Source organism: Mytilus galloprovincialis, chromosome 13 (assembly GCF_965363235.1).
Source record: "Mytilus galloprovincialis chromosome 13, xbMytGall1.hap1.1, whole genome shotgun sequence".
Taxonomy (NCBI): domain Eukaryota; kingdom Metazoa; phylum Mollusca; class Bivalvia; order Mytilida; family Mytilidae; genus Mytilus; species Mytilus galloprovincialis.
Window position 1 is genome coordinate 3,531,041 of NC_134850.1, and position 27,711 is coordinate 3,558,751.

The window sequence follows — 27,711 nt, forward strand, 5'->3', positions numbered from 1 at the left end:
AAATATATTTGGTGTATTGACTGTCTCCTGATTAGTTAAAATTTTTTGTTTTATTTTCAATTTTTTTTGTTTACAAATTTTATGAAGTCAACATGTGCATGATGTGTGTACTTTGTTATTATTTATATAAATAAAATAAAAAAATTCTTTGAGCCTTATTTTTGATAGAAATTTATTTATAATGAATGGCAATAACTTATTTTGATTTTATTGAACCATAAAATTAATTTTCAACTATTTACATTTTACATAATCCTCTTCGCAGATTATCTAATGTGAAGATTCAAAAAGTTATCTCCCTTTGACCAAGCGATTATAAATAATGTGAAATCTTACAGGAAAAATCTTGGCAGCAAATACAAGACACTGAAATGAGCCACACTCAAATTATTATTCAGCATTTAATTAATTAGAAAAGGCAACAGAAAGTTTAAGTGAGAAGAAATATGTGTAGCTTAACCAAACACATTAACATAATCTGATGTCACCGATATGCTGCACTTGTAAATAATTTTAATAAAAAATGCAAATGTTGAAATAAAAGAGCAGTAATTCATTTTTTTACTTTAAAAAATAATCAAATTCAATAAACCAAACCACTTCATTTTAAGGGTTCCCCCCTTAAACTGAAAACTGTCAACTATAATTCAAAAGTAAACATGAAGGTATTTTTGTTCTTGCAAATTCCAAAAGTGTACCTTTGAATTGGTCCTTATTAAAATTTAAAGAAATTTTTATTGATATCTCTCAATTTTGTGTCATATGCCCTTAAGTAAAAATCCATGCAAGTTCTGTACATTTCTTGTGACAAGGCCTCTCTGATTTACTTGGACCTCAGCTCTTTGCCTTGTGCATTCAGCTGTCTCTGGTATTTACAGTCTAGTAAATGACTTTAGTTTATCCATGTAAGATTTAAAATCTTGTGACAGTCAAATCCCAGTTGTGATCAGGCGAGTTTATCTACAGAATCACTGTCCCAACTTGACATTAAATCAATTTGCATGGCCTTTCTAAGTTTGTCCTTTTCTGACACTGGCAGTTTCTTGGTTTAAAGGGCCTTAGCTCTATTTTGTAGCTTCTGTAATAAAGTAATACAAAAAAATGTTTAATTTTATTAAATTGACAAGTGATATATATGTGACAAAAGCAATAATTTTCTGCATGCAATTATTCTATCTTAATGCAGTTGTAATCAAAATCATCTATTTAAAAGATATTCTAATGAGTGACCCAAAAATATCTCGTGGAATAACTCTATAAAAAGAATAGCTAGAAGTTGTGATAAATTTTCTATTTTCAATGGACCATGAAATTGGGGTCAAACCATTAATTTATCCTTAGAAAGATCATAACATAAGGCACATGTATATTTATTTTTAAGTTGATTGGTCGTTGACATCATTAACAACTATCCTGACCAAAAACTTTTACCAAAACTTGAACCTAAAGCAGAACAGATGAAAGAATAAACAAACAAAAGCATGGATCATTAAACATAAACCCCTTCTACTATTGTAGGCTGGCATAACAATTTATTACAACTATTACACATTGTGATTTATTTATCAACATCAAAAAAATTATTGATTTGTATCAGTTTAGTTTTTCAATTATATTTTAAAACTAACTCCTTCTATCATTGTTTGGTCTTATTCACGGTGTAGAATATATACAACTTTTATAATTTGATGTGTGATCCCCTCAGGGGTTCAGGCTTATATTTTGGCAAGTGTTTGATGTGTCTATGGGCACTATGGAGGTCTAAAATTAGGTAGCACCCCATTTTTTCTCTAGGGAGATTGATATTGGAATAGCTCATTATTGAGTTTGTTGTCTTTATCAATTTCAATATAAATCACAATATCAGGTACAGCAATTTTTTTTTCTTTTGACATATAAGAAGTATTTGTAAATAGTATTAAAATACAATCAGCTGTATACAATATATTAACCAAAACAAAAATCTGAGACTGGATTACTGCCCTTTTATCTATTTATTATTTGATCTATAAAATAATATTTAATCAATAGAAATGTGAAAATTTCAAACAAGATTTAAGTCAGTTATTGTTTGATTTGGCTAATTCTACTAAATACACAATTATTTTGATTTTTGTTGTTGTTTTTTTTTTTCCTGCAATTATTTTGTAACACTCTAATAAAAATGAGTATGAATTCAATCCTCCATGATTCTAATCATGCTATTTGTTAGATGTCTCTACTCTCATTGGCAACAACACTTCATCTCCTTATAAATTAATTTTTGCAGGCCTCAACTAACAGTATTTTCCATAAAATATATAAAACAATAAAAAGCTAGTACAATCATGACAATGAGTACTATTAATTTATCCCAAGACTTGGTCTGGTCATGTCAAATTAATGTAATCATCAAATAGCTTACTTCAAAATAGAACCAGCTGCTGTTTTACATGTCCAGACTAGATTGTTTATGCCTATAAGCATCACAAACAGCTGCTTACTGCAAAATAAAACATAAAAAGTTCCTAAAATAAATGTGTATTGCCAGGAGATAATTAGTTGAATTTAAACATTCATATTATATTTGTTAAACTTGGTCTAAGGAAAGGGTGTACAGGATTTCCAATACTCAATATATATATATATGTCTAGCGGGACGGCTGCAGTGCAGGCGATTTGGTGTCACGATATCACAGTGGCATCGGTTCGAATACCCGCGAGGGAAGAACCAAAAATTTGTGAAAGCAAATTTACATGTACAGATCTAACATTGTTAGGTTGATATTTAGACGAGTTGTATATATATATATATACATGTATATAGCCCAGGTGGTCGTGTGGTCTAGCGGGACGGCTGCAGTGCAGGCGATTGGGTGTCACGATATCACAGTAGCATGGGTTCCAATCCCGGCGAGGGAAGAACCAAAAATTTGCGAAAGCAAATTTACAGATCTAACATTGTTGGGTTGATGTTTAGACTAGTTGTATATATATATATATATATTTTACAATGTTTGGCTATTTGAAACATTATGATCACATGCATATATGTATATATTCTGACAGACATTTCAACATACATGTAATATACATAAGGTATATTTATAGATTTTAACAAGGCTAAGTAAGTATATAAGCTGATAATACTAAAAAGGCATATATGTACATGTAACTCTATCTTTTATCAAAGACAATGGCACGTCTCTATTTGAATTACATGACTTACAATGTACATTTATATCTTTTGAAAGATTTTTAAAATCATAAATTCAGAAAATGTAGACAAAATATATATATACAATATACAATGATATATACCTTTATATGTGAAGGAACATGGATGGCTGTTGTATTCCCTTATCTTTGAGCATCTGTTTCTGCTTGAAATCGATTCTCTGTAACAATTGGTGCAATTCTTCAATTTTTTCACTGTCATCAAGATTTCTGTTTGGGAATCCATCATCTTCTTTATTAGCTAAGTAAAATAAAAACTTTTTGAGAAAATGTAAATATTCAACATGATGTTCATACAAGATGATATCAAGTTTAAATTCTTTTATATAAATGCCTTTTAAACTTGAGTCGCTGAACTGTAGTAACATGTATATGTTACAGTAAATAGGTGAAATTAGGAATTACATGTAATTACTAAACACTTCAGTAAATACCTGTAATTACTAGCCAATTTAGTAATTACATGTATTTACTAGTTGTTTCAGTGATTACTGGTAATCACTGATTTTTTTTGTCATTTTTACAGCTATTTACTAACTTGATGTTTTTGTTTTAAAATTAAAAAACATAATTCAAGATATCAAATAAGAAAGTAAAGGGGTAGGGATTTTAACGGCGCTAACTTAAGGATGTAGAATTATAATGCACATCCAAAGTGCATACTCTTTAGTGTTTGTGAATTGAAACTGGAAAATGGTTGTTTTATAGGTTTTGAAACTCCGTAAATATATGTATGCAAGACAATGATATCTATCCAAAATCAAACTAAAATCTCCATCATGCACTGTGGCTCAAAACTTTAAAAAAAACTTTCTCCAAATATCCTGGATTTCTACCAAACTTCATGAACTTGGACAGAAGCTAAATGTTTATGATCATAAAATAATATCCAAAAGTAAAGTTTGAAAAAAAAATCCTTTTTTTCGTATATTACTTATAAATGGACTAGTTTTGTCCCAGTTAACATTACATTTGTGTACATACACTCTGTAGTTAAAGTTTTTAAAACATTAGATTTTATAAACCATCCTGGATTTTTACCCAATTTTGACTGAAGCTTCTTACAGTACTAGTCAACAGATAGTATCTAGAGGAAAATTTTAATATTTTTTCCTCATTTTTGTTGAGCCTGCGATTAACAGCAAAAGTAACCGAGACTACATGTATTTGTTCTGCAAAAACCCTTACAATTTTAATAGCTTAATACATCGATAACCCATCTCCAGCTAGGGGTTGATTTGAAGGTCACATGAATACGTATTCAATGAGGTCCAAATATTCACTTGCAAGTGCACAACTCATCAACCTTGTTTCTCAGCTAATTTAACAAAATAAAACCAGAATGGCTGCTAACAGTGAATTATAATTTTACAATATATCATTTTTATAAATGATTTAACAACAAAAAAAAGATATTTTTTTTATATATCTCGAAGCTAATGCACATAACAGTTCATTCCAGTTCTTAACCTACATAACGTTATCTTATCTTTATAAGGTAATAAGTCTAAATATTCTTCATATTCAAAGAGTTCTTTAAAAAGTTAAGACATAATGCTTTGGGAGAATTTTCCATTTCTGATTTCCATGTCTGCTGAAGTTGGTCAAAAATTATCTGTATTATAATGCTCAACTTAAACCATTTTGGATTAAAACTAAAGTTACTCTGATTTAACCAAATATTTGAAAGTCCATATTTCATGTATTTATTCAAGATATTTTTTATACATATCAACCATTCAAAATTTTAAGTGTACTAACTGATCTTCTAGTTAGTATTACACAGCTAAAACAATGTTGTATTATGGTCAGGTGATCAAAAGTTATGGTTGTGTTAGCAGTCAGTAAATAGGTGTAAATATTCATTTTAAATTTAGTAATTACTGGTAATAACTGGGCCGTTTAAGGAATTACTTGTATTAACTAAGTGCATGAAGTGCATCGGGAATTACCTGTAATTCCTAAATTTTAGTAATTACATGTAATTCCTAATTTCACCTATTTACTGTAACATATATAAACAGCATGTAAAGGTTTGAAATGTTTCCAAAAAAATACTCAATAATCATAATATAAATGAAGGAAGTATGGTAACCTACATGTATGTATCATTTGTTTGGCTATAGTAATTGGATCAACATCAGTTGGTCTTTAGCGGATAGCATTTATTTTGGAAACATACCACATTGTTTACTTTAATCTAATTAATCTTCATATACAACATGTACAATGTACATATACATGTATCTTAGTTTTCTCGTTTGAATTGTTTTACATTGTCATATCGGGGCCTTTGTGATATGGGCTATGCTCATTGTTGAAGGCTGTACAGTGACCTATAGTTGTTAATGTCTGTGTCATTTTGGTCTCTTGTGGACAGCTGTCTCCTTGGCAATCATACCACATCTTCTTTTAATATATCATTAAGCATTTGAATCACAGGCACTTGTTTCTATCCATTGGAAGACCCACTATCAACGTATATTTTCGAGAAGGTACCCAAGTAATTTTTTCACCTCTCCGCTTAAAACCATTATTTCTGGTAAATATATACGTTAATAGTGGGTCTTCAAATGGATAGAAACAAGTGCCTGTGATTTGAATTTATACCAATATCAAGGGTACAACTGATATGTCACCTGGGTAAGTAAGGTACATGTACCTATAGAACAAGTCAATTATCCAATAATCTTAAAAACTATAGCACAGTTTGTTATTATTCCGTGACAATAAACAATAATTTGGTTTGCACGACACTTTGACCATGTCCCCTCCTTTTTAAATAAGGTTTTGGGAATAAAATATATTGGGCATGCATATCAGATTAATCATAAAAAGTAAATTGATTGTGTAAGGTTATGTAATATATAATGATCTATATTAAAGTAATGCGGTTACCAAATCGAAAATCATGTTGAATTTGAAGTGTGTTCTTCTTTTGGGATTTGAAAATCCCGCAACATGACGACTTAAACATTGCTATAATAGAAAACACTCGAGACAACCGAAAGGTGCACGGTCGCACTAAATACCAATAATATGTTATTAAGCCAAATAAAATAATGTATCCGAATTGATAGATTGATATGATGCGTATATAATATAATTGTTTAAAAGATGTGAATAACAGAATAAATGACAGACACATGATCTCCAGAAATTAACTAGTAAAGATAATAAAGTATTTTCCTGGTCTACTTTTTGGTCTTAACTTACACTGTTATTATAACAACATTACAAAAAAAAAAACGCGGGACATGACCAGATAATAAATATAATTTTTCATACGTACAAATCAAGTTGATCGAGTTACCTGGACTCATAATATTCACATATTAGTATAACCCTTAATATATATTTCTCAAATTATTGCTTTAATAGTAAGCATAGGTACTTGGGTACAGGACATTTTTTTTACCCTACCCTTTTTTTCCAAAATCTGTTATATTTTCGTTTTCTCACTTTCGTATTATTTATTTTTTTCGCGTCTGTCTGTACGTGTCATTAGAACATAAATACACTACAAATTACTTGGTTTTGCTATTTACTATCAATTCCAAGTTTACTATCCACAGCGGTCACGGATATATTACTAAAGAGAGTGAATTTTAAAATAGAAAACGAAAAAATAACGGATATTGGAAAAAAGGGGGAGGGTAAAAAAAATGGTGACATCCCATTAGTCTGACAACCATTATTCGGACAGCCCAATACTCCGACAACATGTACTATTCTGACAGCCCATTATTACGACAACCCATTACCCCGACAGCCCATTATTCCGACAATATGCGTTTTTCTTAGTGTATGGATAAATTTTCTCTAAAAAAAAAAAACCAACTCCGCTCTCTGATATTTGTGGTTGTCCGTTTTGATTCCAATTATTTTTTGCATGCGGACATTAATTTTGTCTCAGTATATTGGAGTTGATACACATGATTATAGAAACTGCTCAGTCCTTAACCTCACCCCTCTTTCGTTTTGCGTGTCTAGTTACTTTATTTATCTTTATATTTCGTTGTTTGTGTGTCTACTATCAGTCTGTGCTGTTCTAGCTCGCTATTTCTTGCATGTGTGTCTTGATCTACCTTCTTTTCACTAGATCTTCGAATCCCCCTTTTCGCGAATCAGGGGAGTGAGGTTCCCCCACTATGAACTACATAAATAAATAATACATCGGAGTTGGAAAACACTACCCGCCCTCTTTGGTCGTAACACTTTCTCTCCTTGTATCACTCATCTGAGTTTTATTTAAGGGCATACGATACAGTTTTGAACCTGTATTTACAAGTTGATGAAAATTTGCATATAGGCTATTTTTTACCTGATTAAATCAAATATGTCATAAAAAAATATACCTTCATGTGCTACTTTTTGAGTAAAATGAGGTCGAAATTTTGTATATTTGCTCAAAATTCAGATTTGTGTCCGTATTTTCTTTTTCGAAAGAACGACGTAACTTTTTTGCTTTAAAAGATGAACACAAATTGTTTTTTGTTAAATAATCGGTAATTTCTGTATTTTATAAGTATCATTAAAAATTATGCAATTTTTATTCCGAAATAACTCTATATTTATCAAATGTTCATGAATAAAGGGAAAAACGTCATTTTTTGCTGCATGTTTATTAAAATTAAAAAAATTGCGCTATTTACAGTTTTATAAAATTTGGGTCACATAATCTCCTTGCAAAATGAAACAAATTGCTGTTTTAAAAAATAGGGGTCCATGCACTCGTTTTCAAATTAAAGCAGTTTGAATGATAAAAATCAGTCGAAAAATGCATCTTTTCCCGATATGTCATAGTTTGACGTCGCGAAAATAACATTTTACGTTAGCAACGTCATTACCTTCCCTGTAACTGTATCGTATGCCCTTAAATTTATTTTGTTGCAGAAATAATGGGATAAAATAGCGTCAGTCAAAATTAGAAAAACAAACGGAGACAAATACGTACCCAGAACCTAAAAAATAAGAAGACAAATAGGACGAAATATGTGCACAGAAAAGATGAGCAATTCCAATCATGATCAATCATGAATACGGTATCATGTTCGGGAATGCGAATCCACGAAATACGGAGACAGTACATGTAGCACTTCTAATAGCGATCGTTCAGACATAATCCGAGAGATGACACTCAATATTTTGTTGGGAGACCGATTTTGTATCCTAAGATTATTTTAAATTCTAGAAAGATATGCCTCTTTTTTAATGATTGGTGGAGATGCAGGACTGCATGATGATTTACAACAAAACTTATTACGAAAAACAAATATGACGGACATGAATATTTCGGCAATTTCTATCTAAATATGCATAAGGAAAAGTGATATCGGGTCAGTGACTGTATATGTCATAGAAATATATAGTCAACGCATTTTGACTGCTCAAGTAGAACGAGTGCAGCATAAAAGACAATAACAAACTAGTAGAATAAGACAATGTGTGACATTCTTGTCCTTGTGTCTTTGTCAAATTGTTTAATTGTAAAAACTTAGTAATATGTGTTTTGTGGGAAACTTATTTTTCATTTAAAAATTGGTTTCAAGAAGAAACCTATTTAGATATCATTGATTTTAAGAAAGGTAATTTATATGTTAATTCAGAATCGGTGCTCTTCCATTACATGAAGAATTGAAAATGCTAAATACTCAAAAAATCGTATTGTACAGCTGATAAAGTTTAGGATGAGCGTCATTTTTCAATCGAATGCTCACTTCATTATAATTTGAGGGAGGAATTCTTTCGCCATATTTCTAGCACATATCAGAACTTTAAAACGTTAGACAATTATGATTAATTTCGAAGTGAACACAAGAAAACTTTACTATTATGGAGAAAAAAATGAGGATCATATCGTTAGTTCTTTTGAATAATGTAGTACATGTCTGGATACTGACTGTTAATTGATATTAATACGTATTTTTTTTTTATATTTTGTCTTAGCTCCGATTGTGACTGAGGCTTATAGTGCTATAAATATAATTATATCATATTAGTATTGTAATGTCTTAATGTTGACACAATCATTAGACTGGCCGCCGCTTCGAAAAAGTGGGGGTATACTGTTTTATCTCTGTCTGTCCGTCCGTCCAACCGTCCATCCGTCAGTTCGCCGCCCGTCCCATAACTATTTTCGTTGCATCTTTTTCATGAACTACATTACAAGGATTCCTGAAAGGTTTATTGAAGTCAGTTATATCGTGTGATGCTTTTTCAAACTCATTACTCATTACATGACAGCCAAGTTGAAAACTTTTGTCACATTTTTCTCAGGTACTACAATACCATGATTTCTGATATTTAACTTCAAGGTTTATATAAGTCAGTTATACTGTGTAATGCTTTTTCAGATTCACAACTCAAAAACTTTCTATCTACCGAAATATTTGGGCAGGGTATCATCAGTAGCTCGCGCCATCAATGCTTGTTGTTGATTTACATAGATCCTTTAATTTGGAAAATAAAATATTATTTTCTGTTTTATTCTATATACAGATTTCGAATTGAGAATTAACATTGAAAGTATACGAACTACCTTAGCCTTGTATTATATATACGGAGTTATTTCTTAAAATATGTTATTACAAATATAAACGTAATAATACAGACAGACACATTTTATTTTACCCTGATATCCTGGTACTTGACTTGATAAGTGTCGGAATTATAGGTTGTCGGAGTATTGGGCTGTCGGAGCAATGTGTTGTCGGACTATTGGGTTGTCAGACTAATTGGTTGTCGGACCAATAGGCTGTCGGATTAATGGGCTGTCGGAATACTGGCGTGTTACCAAAAAAAACAAAGTTCCGATGATAGTAAGACCCTTATTACTATACACATCCTTGATTCATGACAGTGATATATGCATTATAAACTGTATACAGAAATATACAAGATATTGACTTCTAAATTAACTTAATGTTACCTCAGTTACTGACTCCATGTTGACATTATTGTGTAATGTTGGTGTTAAATGAGATAGGTGTTGAAAATTTTCGTCGAATAACTGAATTTGGTGTGTCGATATCTTCTGATCCTCCACATGCCCCGGGCAAATCCAGGGGCGCTAACCGGGCATTCTTTTGCATCTGACCGAGAAGACTTTCAGAAGGACTGTATAGACGAATCTTTAATTGTTTTAGAACCTTCATCAGACCCGAGTCTTGCATGGAGATGGACACTGATAGACTTAAGTACTGGTACATTGTATTAACGATTTCACTACGAGGAATATCATCATCTTCAGAATGTGAGAGACAAGCAAATCCGCCAGACGACATATCCAGACAGACTTAGTCAATGATGCAAATAATATTCTTGTAGACTTGTAGCCAGACTGGTATATATATATATAAGCAGACTGGTGGACGTGTAGGACATGAAGGCAAACTGTTAGAAACGTAATCTGGCGGGTAAACATGTATATCGACTTGTAAACACGGAGACAGACTGACGGACACATAGAGACCGCGGTTAAAACGTAGTGACTTGTGGACATAGCCAGACTGTTGAAAATCATATGGACAGACTAGGGATCTATAAGAAAGACTTGTGAAAGTAAAAACAGACTAGTGGATGATTGAAAAACTGGTGAACATGTAGACAGACTTGTGCAAATGTAAATTGACAGAAAATATTTGTCAGCCTAAAAATCTAATTCTAACTCTATTGGGTTTGATTTTCAGACTTACATGTATATGAATACGAAATCTATATTCTTTGGGGGGGGGGGGGGGTATTATGTTGTAGGGCAAGCTAGGGTAACAGTTATCAAAGCCCCCCCCCTTTTTCAAATAAACGATTTTTTTTATTAATCTTCATTTTGTCGGATTAGAAATGTTCTATGATCTCATCTATGATTTAAGTATAAACTAAAGGACACTTTTTTACTTGGTTGTGCTATAATGGATTTAGTATTACCATTTTTTTTCAGTTAAGAAGAAAAATGAAAATAATGGATTATTTAAGGTTCTCTCATTAAAATATTCAACATAATGATTCTTTATTTGCAAAACAAACAAAAAACAATTTTGATTATGGCAAATACATAGACTAAACAAACATAATGAAAAATTGTAAGGTTAAATTAACTGTAATATTTATTTCCAAAATAAATTCAACATCATGTCAGCTCATCGGGTCAATTTAATTAGCCGGATATCGTTGCCTTTACCAATTATTTCACACCACATTTTACACTAGTTTAACAAATAATTCATACTTTTTATACTGATTCAGAAGCGTTGTCTATGTGGTTTATTTATTATAAAAGTTGTAGGTCACTGGGTCATTATCAAACACTACAGGAAATTAAACAATGTATAAATTTGTCTTTGGTATACACGTCTATATACTATACTGACTAATATAAGTTCAGCAGCGCATATTTTAATATATTTCAACAAATAAACAATACATATTGTCTGTGTGTGTGTTACAAGTATGCAAGTGATCTAATTATTACAGGAAATAAATGGAACCATAATGCGTGATTTTCTTTACTTGAAAATGAAAAAACTTGACAGAAATTAAGATAGATTTGACTTCAATGTATCTGTTGTTTTACTTTTTTTGTAAAGCAGTATATTTTGAATTTGTTAATAGTATAGAATTGTTTATTAATCTAATCAAGAACCCATAAAGGGCATCATTTTACAACACAATATGTTAGTATACTAGTATATATAATGCGACGTAGGTAAAGATTTTTCTTTATAAAATATTATCATTTCCAATTTTGATGAAAACACATTATGTGGTCAAGAGGATAGCGTTTAAAAACTAAAAAAATGCTTGCACTTCGCCATTTTTTAAGTTAAATGGTCAGTTTCATTTGGCCTTATTAACATTTTTTAGTCGAGCGTCAATGATGAGTCTTTTGTAGACGAAATACCCGTCTGTCGTGAATGTAAAATTTCAATCCTGGTATTTATGATGAGTTTATTTACCATATTTACAAATATCTTTCTATTAAATATACCAACCGAGCTATACACTAGCTGTTGGCGCTTTTAATCTTGGTTGCAGTATTGAAAATAAATTGTAAAAATGAAACAATGTTACTTTTCTTAAAAGAGGATTTACGTATTCAGCTTCTTTTTTTAGAGTGAATGGCAATATATATTTTTTTAAACAAATACATGACAGGGTGCTGCCTGAACTAAAGTGAGGGGTATCTCCAGTCAGTTATTCCCTTTATGGTATATAATCAATAAAAAAAATCCCACAAACGGGGGACCCGGACCCGCCCCCCCCCCCAAAAAAAAATGGATCCGCCTATACCAACCGAGCTATACACTAGCTGTTGGCGATTTTAATCTTGGTGTTATTTAACATTTGCAGCTATTGAGAATAAATTGTAAAAATGAAACAATATTACTTTTCTTAAAGGAGGATTTACGTATTCAGCTTCGTTTTTAGAGTGAATGGCAATATATATATATATATATTTTTATATATTTTTTAACAAATACAGGACATGGTGCTGCCTGACCTAAAGTGGGAGGTCTCTCAAGTCAGTGAACTTATATAGTATATAATCAATAAAAAAATCCCACGGTCGAAAGGGGGACCCCCCCCCCCACTGGATCCGCCTATACCAACCGAGCTAAACACTTGCTGTCGGCGCTTTTAATCTTAAGCTATTGAAAATAAATTGTAAAAATGAAACAATATAACTTTTCTTAAAAGAGGGTTTAAGTATTTAGCTTCGTTTTTAGAGTGAATGGCAATATATTTTTTTTTCTTTTAACAAATACATGACAGGGTGCTGACTGACCTAAGGTGGGTGGGGGTCTTTCAAGTCAGTGATTCCCTATATAGTATATAATCACTAAAAAAAATCCCACGAGAGGGGGACACAATAAACCAACACATGCGAAATGTATATACGTAACAATTTATAAAATGTCCCGATGTGACAAAATGTGAAACAATAGCCTAGAGTATGTAAAAACAAGAACAAAACAAAAAACAAAATTTGATAGAAAGCAACCATTGCATCCCTGAAAAATAACTTTCAATTCAGAAACTCAAATGTATTACGATCTTAGAAATCTTAGAATTCATGGCTATAAAGCTGAAGAGAAATGTTAAAGCAAACTGAGCACTATGAGGTTTTGATTTTTTATAAGTATCAATTTCAAGCTTATTTTATGACCTCACTTTCATCGAAGGGTATATTAATTTATCGCCTACAGGTTCGTTCGTCTACCCGTTCGTCTGTTCGTCAAGCTATAGATTGGTTTGTCTGGCTATCACCTCGTACAGTTTTTGAGTTGCAACTGAAACATTTAAGTCAAATATCCTCAAAATTCAAGGTAGTTGGATACATTTTATTATAAAATGCAGAGAGAGATCATCGTTTGTCCTGCTTCCTCTTCCGACATTTTTTTAACTATAAATTTATAGTTTTAATTAATATTTCAGAGGTTGTCTGAACATACAATTGAGATGTTCATGCATGTATTCCTATATATGCATCTTGATTTTTGTCAAATATTCTTAAATGCCAGGAAGTTGAACCTTAACAATTATGTATATAACCAGCATCTATAGAGCTACTCCTACATTTTTTTAAGCAAAGACCTTGATATCTTGTAGGATGCAGAGGCGTATCAAAGGAATGCGGTAGCAGGTGGGCCTCCCCCTTTTTTGTGTTATTGATTATAAAGAGAAGCACTGAAACATGACTGGCACAGGCCCCCTTTTCTGCAGTACTGAGACCCACTTTTGAAAATTTCTAGTTCCGCAACTGGGATGTTTATACGCATAATAGTGATGTGCAAGTCCATATTTAGTCTAAGATACATGATTTGTTTTATTAGTTGTTGGTGGCTTTGAACTAGCTGTCAGTTAACTGCGAGTACTTTGAGATATGTTCCTATAGTGTCTTTTTGTTGGGGATGAACAAGTACCCGGCCACGTCCACTTGTAGTTTTGTCATCTGATGAGTTAAGCCATTTTCAAACGATTTTAATAGTTCGTTCTTATGTTGTACTGTTATACTATTGTCCCATGTTAACGCTAACAGGTTTAACCCCGCCACATAATATAAGAATGTGCCTGTCCCAAGTCAGGAGCCTGTAATTCAGTGGTTGTCGTTTGTTTATGTGTTACATACTAGTATTTTTTTTTTTCGTTCAATGTTTTATATAAATAGGGCCGTTAGTTTTCTCTTTTGAATGGTTTTACATTGTCATTTCGTGGCCTTGTATAGCTGACTATGCGGTATTGGCCTATCTTATTGTTGAAGCCCGTAGGGTAACCTATAATTATTAATTTCTGTGTCATTTTGGTCTCTAGTGGAGAGTTGTCTCGTTGGCATTCATACCACATCTTTTTTTATATATATATAGGATATTTTTTTTAAATATACATTCATATACATTATAACTAATAATTGGACTAAATCAACTATGGCTGGGGTATTTAAACGTGTCTTATAGACACACATAATTTACGTTTTACTTCTGTATTGCTTTTTGCTAAATGAAATGTATGCAAACCTATGTTGTTTTATGCAGTGGTGTCACAAGGGGGATGGGGAGGGATCTTCTGCATGCATATGTAGTTCCTAAAATTTTATACTATATTCATTTAAATCTGAATTACCCGGCATAGTTTTCTCGTTTGAATTGTTTTACATTGCCTTATCGGGGCCTTTTATAGCCGACTATGCGGTATGGGCTTTGCTCATTGTTGAAGGCCGTACGGTGACCTATAGTTGTTAATATTTGTGTCATTTTGGTCTTTTGTGGATAGTTGTCTCATTGGTAATTATACCACATCACCTTTTTTATGTAGTCTTTCTAAAACATTCGATGAACATCTTTTCATTTTCGCCAATACATTATTTTTTTTCATTCGCCCAAATTTTAGATACATGGCGTAAACACACACTAGTTAATTACTAAAAAAAACACACTTCTTTCTGCTATTTGCACCCGCCTTGTTCGCCATGGGACATGAATGAGTGATAATCATATATAGGCGGTATGATATAACTTATAATTTTTTGTGAACGGGATGACGATCGGAATTCATTTTTGTTAACTTCGGAAATTAGTACATACATGTACATGTAAAAAAAAAAGTTCTTATTAATAATCGTGTCAAAAATATCGCTCTAATATATATTTTGACAACCTGGCAGTCAGCACTGTTCTTCTTTATAATTCTTAAATGTATCACCCTACGCGACATGCGTTGCGGTAGAAATAAAACTTTTTCATGGGCGTCCGAACGTGTCCGTGTTTCTGTCCAGCCACCTCTCATGTAAAATTCTTTGTCAATTGTGAATCAAACTTATATCAGAGATGAATCGTCACAAATGGCTCGGACCAGTATTGAATTTCAACATTTTTTAAGATATTCGATCTTTCTTTTGCACCGATTATTATTACTATTATCATCATTATTGAGGGGGGCAAGGGGTTTAACTGTTATGCTGTTATGGGGCATTTTAATTCTTTGTTATCTGTTATTCTGAAAATATATTTACTGTTAGCTGTTATTGTCTTATTCTTTGTTAGCTGTTATATGACTATTATCTATTTTGTTATCTGTTATTGTGAGAATCTATTTGCTGTTAACTGTAATTGAAAATTGGAATGTTAGCATTTTGACAGCCAATCTTCCGTAGAAATTGAAGATTATTGAAAATTGTGATTTGAATGGATAATAGTCTCATTGACACGCTTACCACATCTTCTTACAATGTATATCTATTGGGGTCTTTCTACTGGTATTATAGGGTGGCCCTGTATTTGCAGAAGAATTTCAGTAACATACATCGCATAAACATATAAAATCAATTGGACCCAGGACCATTCCAGTATATATTATTATTATCCTTTGTAATAAATTCCATTGTCTGTGAACATGTAGCATTTTGTACAAATTATAATTCACTTATTACTTGTACAATAACTCATAGTATGGATTTTGTTATAAAAAAAGCATTGGTACACCCTATAGATTTTTTTATTCAATGACCACATAATAATCTTTATGTTGTACTATTACACCACTGTCCCTGATTAGGGGAGGATTAGACACCAACTAGCATGCTAAAGTTGATGCAGTCACATTCTGTATTTGCCTATTTCCACGTCAGGAGCCTGGATTCAGTGGTTGTACATGTAGTTTGTAACTGTGTTACTAAGTTTCTCGTTCACTATTTTGTGGATAAATTAGGCAGTTAGTTTTCTCCTTTGAATTGTTTTACATTACTAAGTGGTGTGGGTTTGAATTATGGCTTTGGGAATTATACAACATCTTTTTCTTTTAGTATTTAAATTATAAGTGCTACTCCCTCTCTTTTCATTAACATGAAAGAGAACCCTGACCACCATATATTTAAAAGCTTTTTAACTGCTTCACATGGCGAAAATTGAAGCTCAGAAACCATTGATGCAAACACAGATGTGTCTTCAGTTTAATTTTTCGGTAAATACCCTTTTTAAAATCCCACAGCTTCTCCAATGCTGTACCCAAATTTTTCATATTCTATAATTTCACATAAGATACATGATTGGTGTTTCACTTGGTGTCATCCAAATTTTCACTATGTCCAATTTCTATTATACTATCAGAATTTTCACTTCAGTCAATTTCTATTATCAGAATAATTATAACTGGTATGCGTGTTTCAGTTACATGTCCTGTCTCCACTGATCTGGGTATTTTTGTATTTTATAAGTAAGTTTTATCATAAGGTCATTAAATAAAAAAAATATATTGTGCATCAATGTTTTTTTTATTACTTGTAAAGTATATATATGACATATATTGCTTTTCAGAAGAAAAAAAATCAAAAAATCAAATTGATAATAAAGTGTCACTGGCTGCACTATTTTTAAAAATTAAATAAAAAAACCTAAATCATTAAAAATTGATCCCTCAAATGCCGTGGATTAAAAATATCCCTATATCAAAAATAGAAACCAGTAATTTCGTTCAGAAAAATTCAACATCCATACTATAACTTATTGTACAAGTTACGGAAAAAATCAACCAAGGCAGAACTGCCTCAACGGCCGGAACGTCTTGTTTACACAAATTACAATTTTCTAGGTCCATACCACAAGTTATATACTAAGATCTACGAGTCATCTACTGGATTGGTCCTGGACAGATCTATTTTCATATTTCATTTACTGTTATCTGTTATTATCCCTTTTCAATTCCTTGTTATCTGTTTTTCACCAAATCAAATCACTGTTTTGCTGTTATGGGGACCCCCCTTGCCCCCCTCATTATTATTACAAACCTCTACTGTTCGCTATTTATATACACATGTTATAAATTGTCATAATAATTGTTGTTCCTTGCAAATAGGCTGCTGTCGTTTTCATCTGGCGCAGAAATAACTGGTTTGTGTGTGTGTGTGTGTGTGTGGGGGGGGGGGGGGATCCAGTCTGTTGGGCTAGTAGAGAGAAAACTCAAGTGAAATTGGTAAATGGCTATCGCAGTTTTGCGGTGACCATTCCTTCCCCCATGAAATCGAGGATTGCTTCACGTTTGACATTATATCTGACGCTCGAAGCCGTCATCCATGCATTCTAAGATGTTGTACTTGTATATGCTGAACTTCAAGTTAGCCATCTCATTGCTGGTCGGCTGCACGCGTTGAAAACTGTAAGAATAACGGTGCAGTTTTTCATGGATGTAAACAGAGTGCTTTTATCTTAATTTTACTGGTATGTTTTTAAACAGTTATACCATTGGCATTGTCCCACGTTAGGGCGATGGTTGGGATCCCGCTAACATGTTTAACCCCGAAACATTATGTCGGTAATGTGCCTGTCCCAAGTCAGGAGCTTGTTATTCAATGGTTGTCGTTTGTATATGTGTTTCATATTTGTTTTTCGTTCATTTATTGTACAAAAATTAAGCCGTTCGTTTTCTCGTTTGAATTTTTTTACATCGTCAGATAGGGACCTTTTTTAAGCTGATTATGAGGTATCGACTTTGCTCATTGTCGAAGGCCAAATGGTGACCCATAGTTGTTAATTTCTGTGTCATTTTTGTCTTTTGTGTGGAGTTGTTTCATTGGCAACCATACCACATCTAAATTCTTTTTTATAATCCTGCTCGGAAGCCTACTTTCACCTCCTCTTGATTATGTTACAACAGTTATATACATGTTATGATTGACAATTTATAACTTATGTACTGGCTAACGGAAGAGATTTATAATGATCAAAACGACCCTGTAAGTAACATGTACACAAACAACGCAAATGAAACACAAATTCGGCAAAAAAGAAATAAAAAAAAATCAGCGAAAAAGAAATGCAGATCAGACCTGTGCAAATGATGAGTAATCAATGATAGCGTTAAATTAGAATTTGAATGTTATGGTCCCATATCATGGTTTAAAAGAATTAGGGACCAAAAACTGGCCATAATAAGCAAAACAACGTTTTTCTGGTTTCCGGACAATAAATTGTGTAAAAGTGTATTGATATCTATAAAATTATACTACAAATATTTGCACAAGGGAGGGAGGGTTGGGTTTTATTTTGTTGGTTATAGCTCAAACCGTTCAGGAGTAAAGTGCAAACAAGAATGTAAACACAATACACGGATGCCCAACTCGCACTATCATTATCTATTTTCAGTAGATAGTGAAATTGGGGCCAAAACTCTAATTTGGCATTAAAATTAGAAATATCATAGTATAGGGAAAATGTGTACTTAGTTTCGAGTTGATTGGACTTCAACTTTATAAAAACTACCTTGACCAAAAACTTTAACCTAAAGCGGGACAGACGGACGACGAACAGACGAATGGACGCACAAAGCAGAAAACATAATGCCCCTCTGCTAGCGTTGGTGAAGAATACAAATGGGTATTTTTAAAGATTTTCGGAATATCAGTATACTAGTAATAATATCTATAATTTAAAGCACAAGATTCATAAGACCCAGAGGCCCCCTCCCCATTTTTGTGGGAACAAAATGGTTGATTGTATAGGGAATCACTGAATCATGAATGGAGCGCCCCCTTTTAGGTCAGTCGACGGGCCCCTCCTTATGAAAAATTATGCATGGATCCGCCACTGAGGTTTCATTCCACAAAAGAAAGGTTGGGTCGATTTAGGGGTTAAGGATATATTGCTTAAAATTGTTATAATAATAGAGGCCAAAACAAGACTTTTTGAATACTTTGTAAAACCTAGATAGTTATTAATCAAAGAAATAAAAACCCTTTACTTCTCCGAAATCATTCCAACTGAAAATGTCAGTTTAGTTGTATACATAGAGATGAACGCGTTACGGACATAATTTTGCATTTACTAATCAATACTTGTTGAGTTGTACAATTCATATTTCACTAGCTGTTTTTCAATTTTCACTGAAGTTATATGAATATAATATATATGTTCGTGTTCCTAAATTCATGTCTTTAATGTGTAAAGATGTTTAGTAACTTTTTATCACAGTAGTATTGTCAGTTAAAATATTTTGGTTAATCTTTGGTGATGTATTTTTTCCCCTTAAGTTAAAGGTACATAGAGCAATATGATCTCTTTTTAAAATGCATCATTCAATATACTTTTCTATTGAACCGTCTAAAATATATTATAAGCTTATATAACACATTCACCTTTTAAATAATTTCAATACATCAGTTTTATTTAAAATTAAAGATAATTCTTCTTCTGAACACCCCCCCCCTTTTTTCTTCTTTTTTTTTATATGTTGTATCGAAAAGAAAGGATCTGAATCAGAATTTACATCTATTTTTATCTGTGATCATGTTTCATTGAACGCAGCTGTGTTCCTAGTTGCATGGGGTTGATATAAATGACATGTTAATTGGAAGTTATGCAGTTACTGATAAGTTTCCTTGTCAGTTTTACTGGATAATTTAAGAGTGTTAAGGCCAATTCAGACTGGAGTGTTGTCAATGTGCACAACTTGTGTTTTTAAATTATAAAATTTCAATAGCAAGGTCAACATTCCAAAACTGAATGATTACCTTTGGAAGACAAAAGTTTAGTCGGAAGAATAGCCTGCTACAATATTGTACAGATGCTCGAAAAGCATCTTTAACTGTTGTTTTTGGGAGAGGAGTCGTCAAAATTATAAAAGAGGATGTGTCAAATTCAGAGGCGGATTTAGAGGGGACCAGGGAGCCCCCCGGGTTTCTGGGGGAAGTTTGGTTGATTATATAGGGAATCACTGAAGCATGACCAGAGCGGACCCCCCCCCCCCCTAATCTTAGGCAGTCAGTGTGCCCCCCACGTATAACATTTCTGGATCCGTTAGTTAAATTCCCTATTCTCATACTATATATTTTTCTTATCATGGAACTTAATGCATTAATTCCCAGGGAAAGGCTATAGGGATAGCTTGAATAGGTCTTTCAAGCTTCATTAATATATGAAAAGGGTGGGAAATTTAAAACGGTCAGGGTTACTTCTAATTAAGTGTCTGATGCTAGTAGTATTTATCGTGTTGCGGTTAAAACCACATTAAAATTTTGTAAATGTGTCAGATGTTTCCGGCATTATTTGTAAATTTGCACCCATTTGACATCAAAAATAGACTGTAGGAATTTGCAAGTGTCGATAAGCTTTGTTTTAAAAATGTTTTAAGAGGGAATGGCAATGTAGCGCAAATCAGATCATTATATAGGTGTAGGTCTCCATTTTGGTATATAAATATCTGGAAATATACATAGACATGTATATCATGTTTAAACAAAAATATACATTAGAAAAGGGACAGGTTATAAGCAGATCCGGGTGGGTGGGGTTAGGGGGGGGGGTCGACGGGGTCGCCCCCCCCCCATTTCCTGAAGAAAAGGGTTGATTATATAGGAAATCACTGAAGCATGACTAGAGCGCCCTCCCCTTAAGGTCAGTCCTTGCCCCAAACCCCTAATGAAAAGTTCTGGATCGCCACTGCAGGTATATGGAGTCTTAATGGCTGACATCTACCTCCAAATAAATGAGCAAATTAAATTCAAGATTAAACGGCCTTTTGGGAATAACTTTTTTGAAATGCCTATTTATTTTGATATTTATAAACATCATACAATAATATTTCAATAAAATCTTACTCGCAATAGGGATTCCTTGAAAATAAAGAGAAATTGTCTTTCAAATGACAGCACGCAGAACATGTATCTATATACATGTATGTTACTGTACGGCTTCGTTATCGATCCGTAGCATACCACATCGTCTTGGTTACATGTATATGCATAATTGTGTAAATTATGTTTGCATTTTAACCCGTTTGGGTATTATGGTTTGCAAAAAGATTATCAGCTAATTAAACAACTTATTTGGGTTTTTTGGGCCGCTAATTTGGGCTTAAATCTTATTTAAAAATTACCAACTTGACTGCCAAAAAAAATGTATATATTATAGTCCAGGCATGTTTCATATTAAAGAATTCCCATAATCAAGTTCTTATCAATATTAAAGTCAAACATCGAGTAAGAAAAGAGAAGATAAATGTTTAAGTATCGAGTTAACAAAGTAGGTTCACATTGTCGATCGGACTCAATCAACACTGATCGATGAAGCCACCAGAAGATTGATTTGACTCGTTCAACGAAAATGTTCGGGTGTCTATCTTGCTTGACACTGATTCCAATTTCTATGCGATAACCTTTGAAAGTCAATAAAATTCGAATAGGGATCAAGAAGTAGAATCCATGCACTAGATATTCGTCTGGAAATGTTAGTATATATATATAGAGAGATCAAGAAAGGTCATCATACAAATATTTGAGGTAAACGGACAGAAAGTCACAGGACAAAAGTCACAAGACAGAAAGTGAAAATGTGATAGGACAAACTAAGTCACACTTACAATCAGTCACGCCGTTGCCGAGGAGGCATTAATTTTTAATCTTGTCTGTTCGTACGTATACGTAAAAATGTACTAATCTTATCGGGGCCTTTTATAGCTGACTAGGCGGTATGGGCTTTGCTCATTGTTGAAGGTCGCATGATGACCTAAAGTTGTTAATGTCTGTGTCATTTTAGTCTCTTGTGGACAGTTGTCTCATTGGCAATCATACCATGCACATCCTCTTTTTTATAAATACGTCCGTACGTTCAAAAAGTGTATCCGTTCTTTAACTTTAGTTTGCCTTAACCAAATGTAAGAATCTCACACACAATGCTTATCACCACATAACACATATCAAGTTTGAATTTTGGTCTCAATAATTTTCACCGTTCCAGAGTTATGCCTTTTACAAATATGCAAAATTGTTGAATATTTCGTTTCCTGTCTCTAACTCAAATTTGCCTCAACCAAATGTTATGAAGTTTAAAAATGCTTACTGCCACAAAACTCACATCAGGAACACACTTTTAATGTTCTTGATTTATGAGCCTTTATAACGTCTTATGCAAGCGGGGGGATTATCTGCATATGGCCCATGCACACATTCCCTATTTAGTTTTTTTATTAAGTGTTTTCTTTTTCAAAGAAAACTAATCTGAGAACTAAATTGTGACTATTTTGCCAAGTGACTTTTTGTCCGTGACTTTTTGTCTAGTGACTTTCTGTCCTACATATTTTAATGGTCAGTACTTGATAAGCTTGACTTTTACTTGATAAATAAATATATACGACGCTTGGAGCTCAATGCCATTAATCTGCGTTTTATCTGTTTTCTAGATTTATTCGAACAATACTTCTTTATCACTGGCTGACTACTGCCACCATTAATAAATCCAAACCTGACCTATATTCGACTCTACCAAACTCGATCGCCTTTTGATTCCTATACTTAACCATGCACATGCACGAGTACAAATGATCGCTACAAGACTCTATGAAAGATATCCACATAGATAGGAAGATGTGGTATGAGTGCCAATGAGACAACTCTGCATCCAAGTCACAATTTATAAAAGTAAACCATTATAGGTCAAGGTACGGTCTTCAACACGGGGCCTATGCTCACACCCAACAACAAGATATAAAGGTCGATAAAAAATTACTGGTGTAAAACCATTCAAACGGGAAAAACCAACGGTCCAGGTCTGATCTATATATATATATAAAAAAAAACGATAAACGAGAAACACTCTTTCGATCGAGGTATAATATATATCTGTTATTAGGGGCTGAAGGGTCCTGCCAGTCCATTCCATTATTCAAAATATTCATTTCATTATTTAAAATTGGCTATTTTTCAATGTTCACGCGTAATTCGTTAGTTTTCTCGTTTGAATTGTTTTACAATGTCTTATCGGGGCCTTAAATAGCTGACTATGCGGTATGGGCTTTGCTCATTGTTGAAGGCCGTACGGTGACCTACAGTTGTTAATGTCTGTGTCATTTTGGTCTTTTGTGGATATTTTTCTCATTGGCAATCATACCACATCTTCTTTTTTTTTATATTTCCTCATTTTTACGCATGTTGTTGCATTTAGGTCCTCCGTAAACCCTCTAATAGTCATTGTGAATCAAAATATAGCTATAGTGTCACAGTCAATTTTTTTTTATATTTATTTCACTATTCACCGCTTCGATTTGAATAATGAAACATAAACCATTTTATTATTCATCATTCATTTTTTAATATTGAATAGTGAATAGTAAACTATGAATAATGGACGTACTTCAGCGCGGTTCATATATGATATATGGGTAGGCCCAAATTGAATACTAACTTTTTTGCAATCTTTATAATGTTCATGTCGTGTTTTTGATACTTTTCGTATTTCATCGAGCACCCATAATATTTCATAATTGAAGGATGGCTAAAATATAGAAATAAGAAATATATTGTTTATTTTCAAATACCACAAATATCTGCCAAAGACCAAACGACGGTAAATTAAACAAACAAGTTGATAGACGGCCTTCAACAATGAGCAAAAGCCATAAAATGTAATAAATTGTTAGACAATTCAAACGAAGATCACCAACAGCCTTCGGTATGTTATGATAAAACATGATAAGACAGAAAGCAAAAAATCAGGTCCCTGAAAATTTGATTTTACCCTGAACACAGACTTTAATTTTACATGTTACAGAATCACGTTGTTTTATACTTCGTGCTTAAGAAAATAGACACATGCATGGCCCAGAGGCGGATTTAGAGGGTTTTTTTTTAAGTTGGCAGCCCCCCCCCCCCCCCTCTCCCAATTTTTGGTAAAACAAAAATGGTTGGTCAAACAGGGAATTGCCGAGGCATGATTGCAGCGTACCCCTCTTCGGCAGTCAGTGATCCTCCCCCTTATGAACATTTCTAAATCCGCCACTGCATGCATGGCAAATCAGAAAATAAAGTCAGGAATAAAAGACCAGTTTAAAAATCTTTGTTTTCTACTAACACTGTCTATATTTTAAAAAGAATATTTAAGATAATATCTTATTTGAAAACTATTTACTAGTAGGTTTGTTTGAAATTGGTGAGAGAAAACAATGTTGCAGGGAGAATAAAGATTTTCATTGAACTTTATATTTCACTCTAAGTCATAAGCCCTGATTTTACACATAATTTACAGTTTTATCTCAGCATGTTATCAGTAATCTGTTACATATATAAACTTTGTGGTCACACTTTCTCTATGGTTAACTAATTGTAACCAGATGTATGTTGACTAAGTAAACCTCAATGTTAAACTGTTTTTATTAGAAATTGTTTTGTATAATTGGTATGTCCCTGTCCTTCCACAGGTTTCATTGTATTTTCTGCTCTCTCTGGTCAAAAATATGATGATTTTGAAAAAAAATCTGGGACTATTAGACCCCGTTTACACTGACAAATAAGATCGATCTTATCGAACGCGGCCCTTGTCTTTTTAAGATCGATTCAAATAAAGATCGATTCAGTTTCGTTGCCAGTGTAAACAGGGTCTTATACTATTAGTATAATAGTCCAGATAACATTTATGATAAGAAAAAAATACAAGATTGATAATGAAAAAACGAATATTTATTTTCTATTCCTTGTATTTCTTAATCTAATTTAATTTAATAAAATGTATGGAAAAAAAATCTAGATAAATTTCTCATTAACTTAATGACTTCCTATTTTTTAAAACTATTGTTGAAGTGAATTCAGGAAAAAACAAAGATGTACCATAAACAATTATTCCAGCATCGACAAAGGATCTGATATATATATATATATTTTCGTGCGTAAAAATTAACTCTTAAGTAGGCACGAGGTATGCATTGCCCTGCCTGTCTAGTTTGTTTAAATGATCAAACAAACTTTCAATTCCAAGTGTAATACGTAGCTGTAATTAATAGAAAACAAAAACTAACAGATCTTGGAAAAAGGGGGAGGGCTTAACAAAAATATTGTCCTTGATCTATGGATTCATTTTTTATTTATTTTAAATTTTAGATATTGATTGAACTTAAACATACTTTGGAGTAAAGTAGTTTTGAGATTTTAGCTACCATTTATTTTACTTAAACTGCGGAGTCCTTGGGACTTTTCTGCGTGACAATTTCTTTTTGGCTTACGGTAATTCATCTTCTTGAATATTTTGTTTTCTTGGGAAAAAAGTTCTCCCTTGATGTCTTTAGCAAAGGTTTTAGGTCCAAAGTTGCATTCAATTTCTCCTGATTATAATTTTGATAGACACCCTTGACCCTAAACAAGAAAATCTGGAATAGGTGCAAAATGAAGACTTGCTGACAAGAAACCTGTATTTGAAAGACAATCTACTGTAACATTTTTTGCAAGTGTCTGAACGGTTTATTCAATTTCATTTCATTTTGAATATTTTATAAGTTAGTATAAACCATACGAAGATTTCAATTGAACAATTTGTTTAACTTTAAAAATCATCAGAATTAATTAATCTATAAGTAAATTTGATAATTTCCAAGCTGGAAACGTTACAAGGTTTAAAGAAAATCCATAAAATAGGGTAACAAGAATTCTGATGATTTGTGACCATAACGAATCACCTTCACAATGTTATTCTATGAAACCCTACTATAAGGTTCTATACGGAACTAGATACTAGCTTTTGATCATAAACAAGGTTCTATCCAAGTTTGGCAGAAATCAATGACAGTTTGAGAAGGTTATTATCATTTTTAAACCTTTTACCACAGAATGAATATTTGTGGAGGCCGCAACCAACTACGACGGAATGTAGGATGGCTATGTATCGCTTTTGCGACTAAAGTTGCAGGTTCGACAAAAAGGGAGAAATATTAAAAACAAGAAAAATATCTGAAAAAACTGAAGAAAATAAAACATAGTAAATTAACTAACATGCGATACAAAATTTCAAGAAATTCTATCAAGTAATATGGGAGAATATTACAGCACACACAACTATATAAATCGAGATATAAATGTTGAAAAATAAACTTTGAAGTCCAAAGAGAATTTGAGCAAACTGGATTTTATGACAATATGCACATGACTTTGTTTCATTTTAAGATAACAAATCCATATTTATTTAAGCACAAATGCAGTAACAGCAACACATGATTTTCAAAAACTTGAAAAACATGAACTTGTTTCAGCTACCTGTATTTACCTATCTGGTTAATTAGTATGATTGTTTTGATAAGCATTCCTTTTTGTTGTAATAACTACTTGCACCTTTTTTTTTTTTGGCATTTCTAAAGATATCTTACATATGTCTTCCTATGTAAGTCAATAAAGGCATATTGCCAAATTCCATTTCTACAAAAACTGAGGTAAATATGTCATTTGATATATAACATGGTGTAGCTTTTGGTGTCATTTCAACGTCGCACACGCCCTTGTCAAAATCAATTTTATCAAAAGATAAACGAAAAATATTAATTACACCCCAAATGACTATCCCCCTTTCTCCCCCATAACAGTACAATGTATTTATCAATTTCTTCTTTTCCAGCCTTGCCCATTAATGCTTGACAATATCTGAACCTATGTCATTTTCTTTTTAAAAGTGTGTAATATCAACTTCTGATATCAAACTTTCACATAGAATCGATTCTAAATTGGCTAGATTTGATTTAGTCAGTTCTATACATAGAACAGTATTAAGAACTCTTTATCTGAAATGTAAATAAGTCTTATTAATAATAATATATACATATTGTGAAGCCAAGGTGGTCGAGTGGTATATATAAATATATAAATATATACAACTCGTCTAAACATCAACCTAACAATATTAGATCTGTAACTTTGCGTTCGCAAATTTTTTGTTCTTCCCTCGCCGGGATTCGATTAAAACTGACGAGGAAAGGTAACACACGGCCGCTGAAAGCTTTATTATTGTGGAGCCCAGGTGGTCTTGTGGTCTAGCGGGACGGCTACAGTGCAGGCGATTTGGTGCCACGATATGTCAGTAGCATGGGTTCGAATCCCGGCGAACCCATGCTACTGAGATATCGTGGCACCAAATCGCCTGCACTGTAACCGGCGCGCTAGATCACACGAACACATGGGCTTCATAAAAATGAAGCTTTCGCTGGTCGGGTGTTATACTTTCTTCGCCAGTTTTAATCTAGCATCGTACTACAGTACATGCT

General features: G+C 32.8%; 1 long non-coding RNA gene across 1 annotated transcript; it reads right to left on the reverse strand.

The window, feature by feature from the left end:
- Positions 1-441: 441 nt before the first annotated feature.
- On the reverse strand, positions 442-6,228 carry LOC143056629 (uncharacterized). Its single transcript, XR_012972428.1, has 4 exons — positions 6,115-6,228; positions 3,301-3,457; positions 2,405-2,482; positions 442-1,078 (listed from the first exon to the last, which is right to left on the reverse strand). It is a non-coding gene; the product is annotated as an uncharacterized LOC143056629 (long non-coding RNA).
- Between the last annotated feature and the right edge of the window lie 21,483 nt (positions 6,229-27,711).